This window comes from Thunnus thynnus, chromosome 7 (genome assembly GCF_963924715.1).
Source record: "Thunnus thynnus chromosome 7, fThuThy2.1, whole genome shotgun sequence".
Lineage (NCBI taxonomy): Eukaryota > Metazoa > Chordata > Actinopteri > Scombriformes > Scombridae > Thunnus > Thunnus thynnus.
Genome location: NC_089523.1, coordinates 16,826,907 through 16,843,925, shown reverse-complemented (window position 1 = coordinate 16,843,925; position 17,019 = coordinate 16,826,907). Strand labels below are relative to the sequence as shown.

The following is a 17,019-nucleotide window of genomic DNA, read 5'->3' as shown; positions in this document are numbered from 1 at the left end:
CTGTAATGGTTGGAGCCCAGTAGTTTTTTTTGCCACAGGGTGTCACGAATGAGCTGCTGGTAATTTTACCAGACTTCTTTCTGCGGATTGATATAATTGGACATGGTCCTCCAGAGTCTACGATCAGAACTGCGTCTATAACAACAGTCTGTTTTTCATAGCAGTGGTCCACTATTCAGAAATAACAGACCGTGAAATGCCATAATCGACCAATCAGAATCAAGTATTCAACAAAGCCATGTAATAAGGACCATTAGTAACCACAGCCTGTAAGTTGACTGCATTTCAGCTGAACTTACAATGCACACAGAAAACACATCACTGATCATTTACAATGAGAGAATACGAAATAATATCAAAATATTAACAGCAAATAATGAAAGAAATAGAAAAAGTAAACAATTAAGCACTAAAAACTGAAAGACTGAGATATTAAGTTCTTTGCAAATTCATGCATGGATAAACAACAGATCCACTCCATGTTAAATCCACCCTCCATTCTCTGACCATGAAGAGCATCAATATCCTGGTCCAGATGTTGCCCTGTCAAAATTCTCGTGGTTTGAACCACCAAACTGAGGCACTGGTCACTGTTTACTGGCTTGACTGTGAAGCTTTGTGTAAGGCAACAGCTGACATCACAGCCATGCCAAGAGCCACTCTTGGCAGGACTGTGCACACTGTTGCGAGGGAAATGATGATCCTCCTAAGAGAAATTCAGTCTCTCTCAGGCCAGAAGAGACGGGGGACAGGCTTTGCTCGCCTCACTGGCCATGGGGCATTCTGGTCTGCTGCTGGTGCCTCAGTCTGGTGCCACAGGATTCTCCCTCGGGCAGAGCAACAGAAGAAATGCTATGTGAACCCTCAGTACTGCTGCAGGGTGTCTGTAATGCCAGAGGTGCATTTTCATATGTTTACATCCAGTGCAGCATCTGTGCATGACATGCTTGTCGGCCTCATGTCTCCTTTGTAAGTGTTTTGTATATTCACCAGCTGGGCTCTTTCTTTAAGGAGCTGGAAGAAACTCATGCCTGCAGCATCCTGTTTCAATCATGACCCCACTGTCAGCCTGTAGGAGGTAAGAACTCTCTGTTAAAACATACATACACACACCCTCAAGACACATGGCAAATTCTACATTGGTTACTTTGCTTTTAAAATACAAAATGAATCCTTCATCCGCATTTTAATGAACTGGGCCAAGCTGAAGCACACTACAACTAACGCCATGCCAAAGGTGAGTTAATTTATCACTGAATGTACCTTTGTCATCCTGGCAATCCATCTTTCTGAGATCTGTTCTCTGTTTGCCCTTAAGGTGATGGGAGCATGCTGCATCCTCCACAGCATTTGTGCAGCAGAAGGTGATATCCTCGAGGAGGTGGGGTAGGGCTCAGGCCAAGATGACAGTTCACATGGAGATGATGTGGATGAGAAGGAGCTGCCAGGAAAAGGCTTGCTGCACATGAGTCCACTCTTGCACAATTACTTGCATGTCTGAGTGAGCATGACTACATCTAGGGGGTTAACTTCCCCAGATGTCAGCACTAGGTGTTCAAGGCTATCAACAGTAAGTGGTCACAAAGGATTATTTTAAATCGAAGCAACTCAGTGCAACAGTAATCAACAACTCTTATTTACAATTCAATACTTGAATCTCTTGTGAAAACAATACTGTAAATGACTATGAGACTGTGCTGATAATGTAAATAGGCTACATCATCAGAGAACCGCTTAACAAAATCCTACATAGGGCTCCCAGAGTGCAGGATTGGCCTTGTTACATACATTAATTTTCTACCCTTCTCAGCATGAGAAACATAAATATGGGATAACCAAGGTAATGAAAATATTAATTACATAATAAAGAGTATAGTGCCACACTCTAGCTCCAGCTCAGCTTCACTTATCCTTGGATTGCCTGTCATACAAGGCCTTATCAGTGTAGAGGAATAATCAATCTCCCTTGAAGAAGAAATGCCTACGCTTCTTTGAAGACGAAAGCAGAGGAAATCAACTTTACATTGAGCAATCAAAAACCCCCCATTGAAATTTAACTGTTTTGCTGTGGTGATTCGGGAGGTCATGAACAAGTCCAAGAAAATAAAGTTAGCCCCTTTCAGAAACTTCATTCAGATGCCATTTTGAGTTTTGCCAAATGCATGTTTCATTTTTTCCTTCTCTTTGCACAAGGTTGATAAATCTTTCTAATATAGCAAAATAGGGCATTCTTGATGCCTTTGTTATTGTGTCTCAACAGGATTTTGAGATGTTCAGCTGTGACAAGCATATTTGGTGACAAAGTTGCAAAAACAGGAGAGTAATCCTGTCTTCATATCACTTTGTCTGATAATCATCACAAAAACAAGACCTTTTCAATCCTTTCACAAATCAACTGCAGCTCTGAGCTGACAAAAATTGCTAGATATCTGTGTAAAACTTGCTTTTGTAGCTATTTGATACTGCTTTTTAGCGCTTTCTCATATACAGCATATTTCATGCATCTTGTATATGACTTTCACTCTTGGTATGATGAGCCCATTCATCAGTGTTTTGTTTGACAAGCCAAGCATAATCATATGTTCTACCGTATCCACTAATGAGGTGCTGCTACTCTAGACTGATCATGCTGTACCTTATGAAGTGTGTATATGTGTGCATGTGTCTGTGATTTTATATATGTGTGTGTGCTCCAGCCAGCAAAGCCATTCATGTAAACAGAATGTTTGGCTGGTCTTCAAAAGCAAGAGCATTTGGCTGAAGAATAGAGACCCCTCTGTATCTTTCTGTGCCTGCCGGCCTGTCTTTCTCCTTGTTTGTCTGTCCTTTCCTCTGTCACCACCCGTCTTTTTACCCATGAAAAAAAAATCCTTCACTCTTTTGTTGACTAATCTCGTCTACTCAATAACATCTGCTGTCTCTGAGCAACATTATCCTCTACTTACTGTGGTCTGTCATTGATAATTCAGCTCTAGAGTGCTGACCCTTTTGTGAGTCAGCTCAGCCAATTTTCAAGAAAACCAACATCATAGTTGTGATGAATGACAGACCTTCATGATGGTAAAATGAGATGCACCTGCTATGTGTACAGTATAAATGATAGAGGGTCGTCCCACTTGCTCAGTAGGTGTTTGATTATTTTGTACATTTTTGTAGAAGGATTTACATTCAAAATATACACTACAAGCTTGTACAGTGCAATGCTTTTGCCGCTTTTGAGTTTAAATTTGCTAGCCAGAGAGTGATGGATATAGATTTTCATGATAATATTAAAATCTTTGTTTCTTTTGAATACATTTTTCATTTTTTTGTATTCCTTGAAGTAAAATGTATGTTTTTTCACAGGCAACAGTTGTGAGAAGTGACCGCTCTCTTTAATAACACCACAGTATGCATAGGTGTCAGCGTGAGCATATATGCATGTATGCGTCTTCCAAGGCACTGAAGTGTGTAATTAGCGAGACTGCATCATTAGGAGATCATTACACTCAGGCACCTCTTGTGTCTATCATTTCGCCTATCATAGTTTTTTTCTCCCCTTCTCTCTCTACCTTCCATCCTCTCACTTCCTCCTGTCACTGTCAATCCAGATCTTTTCTCTCACTTTGTCCAGTGCTCAGTTCTGAAAGGTTTCTCATGAGTCTCAACACTGATGTAACAACAGGTTTCCAGTTCCAGTCGAACACTCTACTGTAGCTCCAATGTGACATTTCTGTGACAGTGACACCTACTTTGAAAAATATTTAACAATACATTATACTTTGTACTGTGACCAACAGTAAGTATAAATTTAAATACACATATATAATAGTGACACACAGTTAGACTAAGTGGCTGACGAGGTGTCAATTTGGTTGGTAAAGCATTGCTAGCATAGGTTTGGCAGGGCAACCTGGAAGAGCAAGACCAAGAACGACTTGATTTTGATTACTCTTCAGACTTTATATTAAAATAAGCAGGTACACAAACAAGCAAAGTAAAAATATTGTTTCTACTGTACATTCACAATTTAGTAACTGAATGCTGAGCCAGGATTTAAAGCCTTTGGCCTCATTTACACCAGCATCCATGACAATTAAATATTTGTATAGATTTAGAAAACCTTTATCATGTAGTGTTGTCCATTAACTGTCTTAGCAGTGTTGGCCTACTAAAAAAGGCTGTCACACTTTATAGTCCAAAATGGAAGACATTTTGTATGCCAAGACTTTCAAAGTCCCTTGATTTAAAAAAAAAAGTGGAAAAGTGGAAAAGCCCCATGGTTTGGTTTTGCGGTAATACATAAGCGATTGTGATATATTGTATAGCACTGACAGAAGTATAATGGTGATGGTGGTACAGTTTGTTTTAGTTGTTGAGGTAGTGACCTTGCCATTGGTAGCGTATGTTAGCTTCCAGGACCGTGGTACTATCATTACGAACATAATATTTATATTATGTTATATCATGTTTATATATTTACCCTCTTTTTAGCTCTGTTTTTTTCTCAACCAACTCATGAAAGAGAAAGAAGAGAAACAGTACTCAGTATCTGGGTTGTTAGCCTGCTAAATGTGTGATTCACCAGTTTGTTACTATCTTGGTGTCTTCATGTATCATTTGATGCTGAGCAGGAAGCATTATTAGTGCTTTATTTGTTAAAAATAGCCTCCTGCTGCTGCTAGAAACATGTTTCATGAAAGTGAGATGCCACACAGCAAATGTTTGGACTGCAAAACTAAAACAGTAAGGTAAGTGGCTAACAGTGAGCTAAAAAGGGCAAAAAGGCTTTGTACGATGGCAAACTGAGGTGATATTTCTATGCGGGTTAATTTGTAAAATTAACCATTGAACCAAGCAAGGAAATTAAATAACATTTCAACATTGAAGTGACTCATAAAGGTTGGTAAAATTAGGATTAGAAGTCACGTTTTAGGACAGAAATACCACTTAAGCCTAATGCAAAGCTTCTTCCAATATTGGAGCCTATCAGAGTCCCAAGAGGAGCCTATCTGTGAAGGTAAACTGTATTTCACTTAGGACTCTCATCCATTTAAACAGTGCATAATATTACACATAAATATTTAAATGAATAAACAAATACACAGAGACTAACTCTTGCGTAATAGGTGCTCATCCCACACATCTGATCAAATCTGAAGAGATAATAGAAAGAGAGAGTCATATGGATGGAAAAATTAATAAACAAATTGCAAATCGAAGTACAATTTTATAAGACAGCGGGAAGGAGAAAAAAAGAGCATTGTGTTCCCCATGTGTAATAAAACAAAACCTTCAATCATCTTAGATCTCAGAATATAAATACCTTCACACAGTATGATAATTATTCTTTAAGCATATTACTAACTACTCATTTATTGTTGATGTAAACACTGTAGATGCAAATCATCCCTCATTTTGCATATTGTATGCTTCATACTGTACTAATTATATGCATATGTATGCATGGGACTTGATTCTTGTGCCTAGTTTTTTGTTGTTATCAACTTGCAAGTTTCATTTTACACACATTTTCACTTGGCATTTTCCTAACTGCACAAATGATTGATATTCAAAGGGGAATTAAAAAAACAAAAAAACAACATTTTCTTCTTCTGCGATTTCAAATTTGTTATTTGTTGTATGTGATGTGACAAAAATAATTTTCTCCATACTCTTGCCATGCATTTTTTTTTTGCTGTTCAGAAAAACAAGACTTTCTGAAAGAGTTAAAATATATATATATATACTGTCATCTCTCATTTAAAAAGTCAGTGTCAAATTAATACCATTATACAGTATCTGTTTTTATGTCTTATTTTTTAGCACTTCTATTCCCTACTTCATGCTATATTTCATAGCTTGTTGAACAACAAGCTACCATTTTAACTGGTTTAGTGTAATTTCTATAATTCGACTGACCTACAAGTGACCCATATGGCTTGAGATTCATCAACAAGTCAGATTCTCATGCTTTTAATCTCCGTAGCAAAATAATTCAGTAGACTAGGAAGGATTCCTAATCTCATGATGAGGGAATCAAACTAATTACACTCCCTCTCTTCCTCTCTCCATATCTCTATGTCTTTTTTGTCTCTGTTAACAGAAGATTCTCCTTATTATTGCTTTCTTTTTCTCTGTCCCCCTCTCACTGTGCTAACTTGCCACAGACTGAGAAGTCAGACGTTAAGACATCTGATTGTTGTCAATAAGTTTCCTGTTTCTCTATTTGTCCTTTATCTTGACTGCTGCATTTATGGACCTCTCCCTGTCTCTCCACTATCAGTGGTGGTTTGATGTTCATTTTCCTATGTAGATGTCTATTCCGCTGTTTCTTCATGTTTAAAGTTGATTTTCATGCATATCATAAAGCTTAGTGATGAAACTGCAATGCCACACAGACAGCATACACCATAATGTCTACTATTGCAGCATCTGGAACATACTGAGATCTCTTATCTCCTTAAGCATCAGCTTTTCAGTAATTGAGGAGAAGCTGGTAAAATCTTTGAAATTTTATAACAGATTTTAAATTGATGTCATGGTTGCCAGGCTCATTACACATATGGTGTGTTCACATTATTCTGATGTTTCCAAAGTATCATAGCCTTTTCCATCTCCGTGCTATGAGAGGAGTGGCTCCAGGGCTGACAGAAAAACAGCTGCTTTGGTTAAAGGTTGGCTTCAGTCACTACAGTATATGAAAACTGGTTATGGCAGGCAACGAGAAAATGTATACTGTAAGTGCACCACAATAAATGGTTATGTAATACCATGTGTACAAGCAGTAGTCAGGATTCTCCCCCACATTGTATCATATTTTTGAACCAAGGCTGGATTATTTTAAATGTATTAGAGATACATAATACTGTAGCCTAGGGTTTTTTATTGTTAGTTGGAGCTTTTCGATGCAGTGAGAAGACCAACACATTCTCATCCCAGGTTGTGAAATATCGAGGCTTTGTCAATGCCACTGGGCATCTGATACCAATGCACAAGGTACCGTTTGGTGTCTGTATGAGACGCATCAGGCTTTCAACTAAATCCAATGTAGACCAATCCGCTGCCATATTACATGCTCAGAGCTGGTGTGTCTAGGTTTAGGCACAAAAACCACTTGGTTAGGGTTAAGGAAAGATCGTGGTTGGGTTAAAATGCTCACTTGAAGCGTCGTCATGGCAACACTGAACACAATGACCAAAAACTGTCCCGAGTCACACTTGGAAACATGACATTTGCCGATGGAAGCAGGAGGCGAACAGTGGTCTCCTGCAGCAAAGTCCATTTTTTGCATCTAACTATCTGGCCGTCCATGCAATCTGCCTCCTCCTAAGAAGAAAAATGTCACCTTGTACAGACGTCATGGGTCTCATGGTTTCTAATAATGATGCAGATGGGTTTACACTGGAGTTAGTTGAAAGCCCATTGCATCTCATACAGATGCCAAAGGGTACCTTGTGTGTCGGTATCAGACGCCAAGGGGTGTGACAAAGTGTTGGTTTTTGATGTCCTGGGAATGAGAACAGGCTCAAGAAGACACTCTGTAGTGAGAGAACCAACTGTGTTTTTTTGGTGGCAGCGTGCCCGAAATTTACAAGTAACCTGCTCTTTACCTGTGGAAACTGATTTATTTATTTTCTCATACTATTTTGTTTCTGCTTCAGAATTTTGAATTTAATCATCATACCTTTTAGGAGGCCTCACTGCTTACACAGCCTTGATTTCTCAGTCTTAAGACATTGGCCAATGTGCACATGTAAAAAACCCCATTGGAAACCAGTTAAGAGAACTGTTGTTTCTCAAGCAAAAATCTATTTGAAGGGCTTGATTTATCCATGCAAGCCGTTTGGCTCTAATGATGGCAATGTTGGTCTGCTGGTTGGGTGAATGGTTTGTCCACCACCTTGGTGATATCTCAAAACCTACTGAACTGATTGACATGAAAGTTTGAACAGATATTCATGGTCCTATTCATGGTTCATATGATGGATCCTATTAACTTTGATGATCTCTGGACTTTTTCTCCAATGCCACCGTGATGTTATGGTTTTGTGTGAAATGTCTCAGTAGCTATTGGATAAATTGCCATGATGTTCCCTCAGGATGTATCATGTTAATTTAGTTGATCCTCAGACTTTTCATGTAGAGCCATCATCAGGCCAAAATTTTAATTTGTCCAATACTTTGGTTTATGAACAAAAACCTACAAAACTTATTACATTCTCATCAACCTCAGCTTCACAAATGTTTCCATGCTAAGTTGATTAACATCATAAAAATACCTGCTAAACACGAGCTCAAACCACTGCACCTAAGTACAGTGTGCCTGAGCATGGCTGCAGTGTTTCTTAATCTCTTACCCTGTTCAGGAAACCAGGTTTCTTGTTTACATGATGTTTTAAGAAATCACATTCCTGCAGATATCTGACAATAACCTGGTTACCTAAATGCAGTATATGTGTTGCAGCTAAACTCAAAGCACAGCATGCTGTCTGGTGTTTGTTCTACCTGTGTTTCAAATGAGAACTACTGGAACCTTTGCTACCCACAGGTGCATTTTAAATGTGATTATCTATCTGTGTCGATCCGTCCCAACCTGCTGGGAAAGACCACTGTGTGCTTGACAGAGAACTAAGCAGGTAGAAACAAAGAATGAACACAACCTCGAGGTCCTCGTTTGTTTTCATAACAAACCTTCATTTTACAATGTACCCAAATCCCCATGAGTCATTACAAGCTGAACACGGCATCTGCTTTATCATTATGCCTTTTGTGCAGTTTGATTTATAAGGTTTGTAATAGCTGTTTCTGTGTAACTCTGGAACTGTGGCCCTTACTGTATGCATATGGTCTTGACTGGTTATTTCCAATGAAACAGAGATGCAGTTTGTCATATTTTAGTAAAGTCTGCTTCTCAATGAAAAAACGACACAACAGTTCACTTAAAAGATTATAAAAAGCTGTGTTTTCAGATTAAATTGTATTGTTCTCACCTGTCCAAAGTAACAAGTAAACACTCTCAAGTAACCTGCTTAAAATATGTTTGCCGTGAAAACCCGCCTCTAGTTACTTTGCTATTTGAGGAAGACAGCAGCGGCTGGGGTGTTTACATATGTTTGTGTGTGTGTGCATGTGTGAATCTCAGTATAACACCTGTAGGGTTAATAACAAGTCGTGATGCCAGTCACCTTCTGGAAATTTCTTCATCGCTCTCTGTCCTTCAAATAATTAATGATAATGTGACACACAACTGAATATGCACACACCCAACTGCACATATGCTAATGAATACACATTTTTATCATGCACATGGCCTCAGAATTATAGACTGTCAAAAAGGGGGCAGATAAGACTGGAATTGACAATACATTATTGTGTTGACACACAAATATATTGATATCAGAGGCCACTTGAATTTCCAATTTCAGGACACTTCTGAATGTAATATTGTACTCATAACATGGCCCATTGTTGTCATGGTTACCATTATTTTACTTATACCTAATATACTTATCGGCTTATTCAATTGTAATGGAACAGAATATATTCAGATAACAAAAAAAACAGGACCAACACAAAATACTTACATTACATCTGCTAGATAGTAAACGAATAAGCTAGTATTATTATATTATTATAAGTATATTATAGGTATTTTAAAACAATGGTAACTGGATATAATGGGAAATCCTCGTGGCCTCTGATATCAATATTTTGTATGTCAGCACACTTAATTTATTATCAGTTTCATTGTCTTATCTGCTTCCCGTTTTCCTAATTTTGAGGCATAGGTGCAGTGGTGTGTCACATTACAACAAGGAGTTATTTATATGTTTAAGTTTGTTTCCAGTTGTGTGAGTAGTGAGTACATGTGCATGTGTGGTTGCACAATGAACCTACTGACCAAGACATGATGGATAGTCGACCAAGTCCACAGCGAATATCAGCCTCGAGGCTACTATTACACGACTTACATGAGAACAGCCATTGCAGACACGGCATCGTCTTCCCAATGGACATCGTCAAAATGCCAGAAGGTAAACATTAAAGTCAGCGTGAGAAGGCATCCTTACACATCGACTGCCAGATTTGACTAGTGATGAATCTATGAATCATAACCATCAGGTCCATTTTACATGTTATCATATAGTTTCACAGGCAGTGTATAGGAGAATAATCAGGGCAGAAAGATGGTTTCATGTTTTATGAGGCCACCCACCTCGACTAAAATGCTGGACCTTGGTCAATAAGAGCTCCATTGCTTGATGGAGTGCAACTCTCAGGTGCTGACCCTTCACCTTAGCTGAAGGGCAAAAGTGTTGACACAACATGAAATGATTTGAGAATGAGACCGCCATATATAAGGTCATCATTTTCCCCGCTCCTGCTTTGAGTCATACTACTGCTGTGGATGTGATGTTTAGACAGGCACATTCTATAGTACACTGATTACATACAAATACATCCTCTCTACAGTGGGTCCAGTATAAAAGCACTTTTCTACAAGGATTGTCCTGCTAAATTCATCTTTGTCACCACTCAAAATAACAACATTACTGTAGACTTTACCATAATACAATATATCCTCCATTCCCTGTCTATGACAACATTGTTGTCAACTTTTGAAAAGTGCAGAAATGATTATGTTTACTGTCTCATTGCTTACACAAAGAAGCCCATGAACTGGATTGTCCCAGTCTGATTAAACCCATGGTCACATCTCTTTTTGGTCTTCTGGAGGCTCTTAAAGATTAGGCTTGGATTAAAATTTACAGCCCTAGAAACTGAGAGAGTTTTGAATTGCCCAAATCGCTAAAGTAAGCCAATAGTGCGAACTCCTTGATTCAGTCATGGGGAGAATCTAAATATATCCCTAGACTCAGTAGACTGTATTATTAGTTCTTTTTTCCCCTAATAAATCCCCCGTACATGACAATTTTGTAAGAAAATCCGCCATGTTTAGGTCACTACTGCTTAATCGGCTCTGTGTTCTTCGTGGTCAGCACTGAGGAGTTTGCTACTTTGTTCAGATTATACAGGGACTCCCCAGACACCCACCATTGCTCGCATAGTATGTATTATGCAGGGTTCTGTGTGTGTGTGTGTGTGTGTATGTGTGTGTAAGCAAATGCAGCTTGGAGACATCAAGGTCAGAGTTAATTCAGCGGTGCTCTGATGTCTCCACTGTCAGCACATACACACACATACTGTATGTGCACAACACACACAACACATGCGATCCATAATAACCGTTGGATAAAAAGTAAATAGAAAAAAATGCTCACAGGGCTCACTTTGAAGGCCTACCAGTTATCATTATTATTTGGTAAATTATGTTTGTAGCATTTGCACTGAAATCCTGATAGACTGATTTTCAGATGGGTCAGCAAGTGATGAAAGTACTCACTTAAGCAGGTTTATGGCACAGCAAACATAGCAGACACTTTTGAAATAACAAGGAGAAAAATGTCTGAAAACCTGAATAACTGTAGAGAAAGCATTAAAAAATAATTACATAATAAAACTAAGGGTAAATATAATGTCTATGGTATATATTATTTCCAACCTTTTCAACTGTTCTTTTAACTATATCTCTGCTGACACTGGCAACGTGGCAACTGTGTCAAATTTACCCCACGGCAAACTGCAGTTTACTTACTGTAAGCTCCATTTATATATTTTTTATTAATTTTCTTTTTATTTGTTTGATAATTGGACTGGGCCTGCTAGCAAGGCCGTGCTCTCCTACTGATCGCTGACAAAACGCATTTAAGAGCCCCTGCAGGGTTTGGAGACTTTTTCTTTAACCTTTTTTTACTATTTGCAGCTGCAGTAAACATGTTCTATTTCATCGTGGTCTAATCGGGTTATTTTTCATAAATCTAGACAGAGCTGTCAAAAACCAGACAAACAATGTATTTGAATTCTTTGTTAAAATGTATTTCCCCCCTTACACTTTGGCACAGTGAGTGAAAGCTTATGGGTCTTTAAATGCAACCTCATCTACTTTGTAGGTGGAAGTTGCTGCTTTTCCTGCAGACTCATCTAATTTGTATTTGACATCATAAGATAAATATGAGGCTAAAAAGCTTTAAGACACAGAAAGAAAGAGAGATGGAGTCTTTGTGAGAGATATTCACCCAAGTTCACCCCATTTTTCAGATCCCCATAGTGACTAACTCTCCACCTCTCCCCTCCTCTTCTCTCCTCTGCTCCTCCTCTACCTTTTCTGCTGCATAATTTCTGTCAGTTCTGTCATTCTTGTCATATCTTTTTTCTTTTCCTATATCTCTTTGCCTCACCCCTTTCCCTTCAGACCACAGAGGAAGCACTTCCTTTGATTCAGCTTCCTTTCAGCTATAAATGTCACCTGCTGGCCCCCTGCAGCCAGACAAGCATGCATATAAAGACACATACGTGTTACATGTAAAGTACATTAAAGTGTGTAGATAAATTTGACCACATGCACAGCAAACAGAAGTGTCTCTTGATAAAATCAATGAAAGCTAAAACTAAAAAGACTTAGATATGATAATTTAATTTCACAAGCCACATTCTAGTTAATCTAGACTGATTTCAGATTTGTTTTATAGTCTTGCCATCAAAAAATGTTCTGACTGTAAAATATAGCTAAAAATGTTGCCTCATATGACCCCTCAAACTCACATCAAGTCTCATCAGTCAGCTGCTGCATTTAACATAGAGAGCCTCAAAAGCTTGAAGGTCAGTCATGTGCGCTTGACATCAACTGAAAAGGTATAATCTAGTGTTTTAGATGTAGGTGAAACAACAGTAGCCCACATAGCTAAAACTCCTGTTTGCTTTGACTTTTATCAAAGCTACTTTATTATTGTGTTATAATGCAGAGCATACTTAGTGGTAAGTAAAAGCATACATTGTATTGAAGGGGCAAAAGATCTACTGTTAAGTTTAAACTGTATGACTGGATTGGTAAGTAATTGTGTGTGCAAAGAGTAATTACTGGTGTCCAACCTTCCTATCAGGGTAACTAAGCTTGGACAATGTACTCAACTCTTTCATGGGATGCTCCAATTAAAAGAAGGTACTGCCTTCAAGCTGACAGTTCCATCAAAGCAGCATTTCAGACACTTTTTTTTCAAATGCAAACACAGCATCAGACAGTGTCATCCTTTTAAAGTGAATCCTCAAATAGACTCAAAAGAGAACCACATTCTCACAAAACCACATCTTGGGGGTGATTTCACTTTGTTCACACACGGGTTCCCTGCCAGTGTATTTACTGAGGAGTTTTCAAACTTTGTCTGCTTGTCAGAGAAATGTTGGCTGCGCTTTGTACGTTTGCCACAGTTGGCAAGTTCTGTGATGTGAATAAGGTTGCACCATTGATCCTTCATGAAAATACAGTCACATCCCAGACACACGCACCAACCATATAAAAGTTCAAAAATCTGTGTTTACGTGGGTGTGTGTGTCTGTTCACAGGGCTGTCTACAGTACTTTAGAAGAGACTATCACACATCACAAGGCAGCTAAAGCTACTACGTAAATTGGTGACTATTTTTGTCCCTGACTGAGATCTTGAGAAACGATAGCTCTGACAAAGATTAGTGGAGATGAAGTAAGAAGGAAAAGCAAGGATAAAAGGAGAGGAGGAAAATAAAGAAGTAAATGATTGTGAAGGAAAAGGAAATGAAAAGCAGAGAAGAATGTACGATTGTATTACAGCGACAGCAGGCAATATTGTGCCCAAGACTGTGGGATACTGTGCGCCATAATGGACACAATAGTTGTGTTTCCAAATTCAGTAAAAAGGGTGCAGTTCCTGGTTGCACTCGGAGAAATCTTGGAAATGCGACATGGGGACATAATTTATGACTTTGCACTGCTGATATGTGCTTTGACTCACAGTATGGCCTTCAGTCTGTATCTTCTGCTTACCAATTAAGTAAAAAAAAAAAAAAAGTTTCATTTGTATGTATTTTTAGCAGTTTTTTTCAAATTGAAGTATTTTCTCACCTAAACTAAACTAAATTTAAACTGATCAGAAGGATTCAATGGTGTGGTGGAAAAGCACCACTTAATAGAACCACTTAAGTACTGTAATCATCATGCTTTATTTTGCTCAGTTATTGACACATCTGATCTAGGCTTGAAAAGGTTGCCTGACAAACATACAGCACGTCAATAAGATAAGCAGAGACTCAAGAGAATCTGAAGTCTTAAACAACAATTTATCAACTCAAGGCCACAGTAGGCTACGGCATGCCATTTTTAAAAAAAACTTTGCCTTGAAACTGTCGAGACCCCATGTGGAGAATGTGCGTCACACACAAATACAAAGCTGCCAGAACCCTACTCTCTATATCCTTCATTTCGCAGGTGTTCACACTAAGAGGCATTAGTAATAAGAATCATTTTTGGGGAAAATTATACAGGCAAAGCTGCCTGCAATGAGAGGGACATTGATTAATGGAGCTAAAAGCATGAACAACAGCACTGAAGGTGACCTATTTGGAGAAAAATATATATATTATGAAAAAAAAGAAAGAGAAATGTCATTCTAAAATGAGATGTCCCTCATTTTAGAAATGTCATGCATATTTTAACCAAATCAAATCTTTGTTCACATTTAGGAGGATCACTGGTGACACAGTAAAGAGTGGTATTTTTATATTAAGCTGATTACATTGAATATATCTCCAAACTGTGGTATTAGTTCTTGCAGTAAAACACTTCATAATTACAGGCAAAATTTCAAACCTTCATTGTTCTGGGTGTTTCATGGCTTTTTTAAAGCGTACAGATTGAGATGCATAAAATAATCTTTTTGCAGACACGTAAGCATTGGTTACTATTTATAAGGATCGACACTAATTAATCTTAATCTCAAAATCCTGTATCAGAATGACATTTTTGAGACAGTATATTGGATTAAAGTCATACTCCACCCAAAATTATTCTCTATTTTGTCAGTATTAAACACTCATCCCTTCCTTAAAAAGTAGCTGTAAAAAGGTTGTATTTAAAAGTACTGAAATGTTTCATCATTGCCCATCCTTAAACTCATAATCTTCCAGTTGAATTTTTTCAACAAACCCAAAGTAATACACTAGCTAAGCCTGGTTCCAGATCTCTGATTCACCATCCATATTTCTAATTTGTTAAGTGATTCAAATAGGTCTGGTGCTGTGCTCATTGATGGCTCTTTCCAGCTATACATGTCTCCTACATGGATCATCAACTGGTGAGGATGCTGACTTTTTGTATGGCACGTGGAGCTTAATTATCACTCATATCACAATCAAGTGTATATTCAGTATTCTCATTTTTAAAAATGAGTCACTGGAAACATTAAAAAACAGACTTTTTTGCTATTACGGCCCACATTCTTCTAAATAGTGACTTTAAGTTTGCCAAATTGTTGAAACAAGCTAATACAAACATCCCACATGATAAGGGCATGACTAAATACATTACATCCCAGAGAATTATATATTTCCACAATCCAGCAACTTTTTTTTCTAACATTTCCTGAGGTATGCTGCTAATCCCTATTGTGCACACCTAAAGTAATTAGTATCACTTGAATGATTCTGCTTGTCAAATGTTTATTTATCTAATTAGGATTACAAGTTTACAAAAGTAGTGTTGTTAGCTAGCTTGAGCTATGTGTGTATGTGTTATGGAAATGCTCGGGGTAATCATTAGGAGCAGTTTGTGCGAGCACATTGCCCACATCACTGGAAGTGTAGCTCTGTGTCAGTCATACCAATGTGTGAAATGATTAGGAAGAGCACTGTTCAGTCCATGCACATGCATCAAGGTGTGTGTGTGTGTGTTTGTGCATGCGTGTGTGTGTGCGTGTGTGTGTGTGTGTGTGTGTGTTTGGACTGGCCTTTGTGTGAGAATTTCTTTGTGTATGTGCATATGTGGCATCGCTGATGTGCAATTCAGCTGACTAATTTGCCAGCTGGCTTCTTTCGTCCCTGAGCCAATTCACCAATGATGATTGACATTTAACACCAGTGTGACTGCATGAGTGGTCACTTCACAGCTTGTTGATTGGCCATTGCTCACATACAACCAATGATGATTGGCATTTGTGTACCAACACACAGACACACAGTGGCTGATTATGATGTTCATTGGCTGGAGGCATGATACACAATCTAATGGGTAACTTGTAACTACTAAGAGATTTATTCAAATGTATCTTGAGGGGCGGAAAATCAGAACCAATCTAAAATCAATAGGCTGATCAATATCAATTCAGCTTTTGTGAATCATTACCACACTTGCTACATGATAATGTCATGATAGTACACATCCAGAAAAAGGATACTGGCATCCTTTTTTTCTGTTATTGAGTTTGACTGGCTGACTTTTGTGTCAACATGTGTCATTTTCAAATCTCACTCCCAAGTTGATAGCTTCATAAAGTTACCCATTTATCAGTTTTTCTCAAAACAAAGTCAGAAAACTCATTCAAACAGCATAATTTAGATAGACATTGTGGCTGTGTAGTCCCAAATTTTTACATGCTTGGGCCATTTTTGTAGCTCACAGCAGTTGATCTTCACTACTCATTTAGTCAATATTGTATGTCTCTAGTTTAGGACAAAAGCTTTGTGGAAAGGAAATTACCAAAATAATAATGTGCTGTGGCACAGATCAACATGTTGCTAGATTAACTTCTCAGGGCTCCATTCTGTTGCCAGACTTCAATTAAAGGATGCAAAATACAGTAAATTATTAAACATAAGAAATTAAATTTGATATTTTCATGAAAGTACCTATTTAGATAAAATCAATAAATCAGTTAAAAGATGTGTCAGAAAAGAGACACATTACATGACTTTAGGCTTTCATTTTTAATTTTAGTTAAAACCAAACCAAAAATATGTTGGCTCAAATTATATTCATACATGTTCTCTTGGAGTTGTTTAGATTTAGATTAAATTATCTGAATATTATTTTTTATTATTAATAAGTTAGAGAGGCAGTGATCATTGGTATATAAAACAGTATCTCTGAATATATTTTTTTTATACTCCAGCC

General features: G+C 38.0%; 1 pseudogene; it reads left to right on the top strand.

The window, feature by feature from the left end:
• Positions 1 to 1,189: 1,189 nt before the first annotated feature.
• Positions 1,190 to 17,019, top strand: part of LOC137186860 (piggyBac transposable element-derived protein 4-like) — a 32,763-nt pseudogene continuing 16,933 nt past the window's right edge.